Consider the following 1,862-nt stretch of genomic DNA (forward strand, 5'->3'; position numbering starts at 1 on the left):
TTAAAAACCTCCAGGGATAGAGAATCCTCAACCTCTCTGGAGAACCTGTTCTAGTTCTTTATTACCCTCCCCGTGAGAGCAAGGAATCGGAGATCCTCTGTTCACCAGGGCGCCTCTTAGCCTACCTTGGGGGTCTTTAAGAGAAGGCTGGTAGGGGACAGCACCACCTCCCTTGGAAGCCCATTCCAAATGTTGGCCACCCTTACCATGGAAAAGTTTTTCCTGATATCTAGCTTAACTCTGCTCCCTGTTAGTTTGTGACCATTGTTCCTTGTTATGCTAAGAGGCGCCCTGGTGAACAGAGGATCTCTGATCCCTTGCTGCGCCCCCCTGATGGATTTGTAAGTGGACACAAGATCACCTCTCAGCCTCTTCTTGCAGAGGCTGAAGAGGTCCAGGTCCCTCAGTCCCTCCTCATAGGTCTTGTCCTGTAAACCCTTAACCATATGAATGGCCTTCCTCTGGACCCTCTCAAGTCTATCAACATCCTTCTTCAAGTACGGCACCCAAAACTGGATGTGGTACTCCAACTGCAGTCTGACCAATGCCACATAGAGGGGAAGTATCACCTCTTTGGTTCTATTTGTCATGCAACTGCTGATGCACGATAAAGTGCGATTATCTTTGCTGATGATTTTGTCACACTGATGACTCATGTTCATCTTGCATAGGTTCCTGGCTGTATTACAGGACTTTCACCTTATCCAGGAAGTGCACAGCTCCAGTAGGGGTCACTCCTTGCTGGACCTGGTCCTGGCCACTGGGGATGACCTGGAGAGGGGACTGCAGGTCCCTGACCACCTGGGCAATAGCGATCATCTTCTACTGAATTTCACTATCCAACACAGGGTGTCAAGGGCTGACACCAAGGCTAAAGTCCTTGACTTCAGAAGGGCCAACTTCAATGAGCTTAGGAGACTAGTGGGGGAGGCACTGAGGGCCCAGAAGGTAGAGGAGATGGGAGCCCATGAGGGATGGTTGTACTTTAAGGGGGCGATCCTCCAGGCCCAAAGGTTAACAGTCCCTGAGAAAAGCAAGGTGGGTAAGAGTGCTCAGAAACTCCCTTGGCTCAGCAAGGGCATTCAGCAATGCCTGAGGACTAAAAGGGGGGCACTCAACCAGTGGAAGGAAGGAGCTATCACCAAGGAGGAGTACTCCTCCTTGGCCTAGGAGTGTCAGAGGGTTATTAGGAATACCAAGGTAGAGATGGAGCTCAGGCTACCATCCAGGATTAAGGACAACAAAAAGTCCTTTTTCAAGTACATTGGGAGCAAGAAGAGGGCACCAGGAAATGTAGGGCCCCTGCAGGAGGCAAATGGTAATCTTGTGGCCACGCCAGACAAGAAAGCTGATATTTTTAACAGTTTCTTTGCCTCTGTTTTCTTGAACAGGGACCGGGACACCCCACCTAGCTGAGGTAGGGACAATCTTGGGGATAGCTCTGTCAGGCCTTCAGTCAATGCAGATGTAGTTAGGGATCTTCTGGAAGGGCTAGACATTTTTAAATCTGCAGGTCCAGATGCCCTCCACCCAAGGGTGTTGAGGGAGCTGGCAGGGGTCATCGCGGAGCCCTTGGTCTGGCTGTTTGAGCATTTGTGGTCATCTGGCCAGGTGCCGGGGGATTGGGAACTGGCTAATGTTTCCCAATTTTCAAGAAAGGGAGGAAGGAGGACCCAAGTAATTATAGGCCTGTAAGCCTCACCTCGGTGCTCGGGAAGCTCTTGGAGAGAATCATCAAAGAGCACATCTGTGGGGGGCCAGCAGGGGAGATCATGCTCAAGGGCAATCAGCATGGCTTCACCAAAGGCAGGTCCTGCCAGACCAACCTGATTGCCTTTTATGACCAAGTAACTAAATCCTTG

This window comes from Alligator sinensis, unplaced genomic scaffold, assembly GCF_000455745.1.
Source record: "Alligator sinensis unplaced genomic scaffold, ASM45574v1 scaffold771_1, whole genome shotgun sequence".
Taxonomy (NCBI): domain Eukaryota; kingdom Metazoa; phylum Chordata; order Crocodylia; family Alligatoridae; genus Alligator; species Alligator sinensis.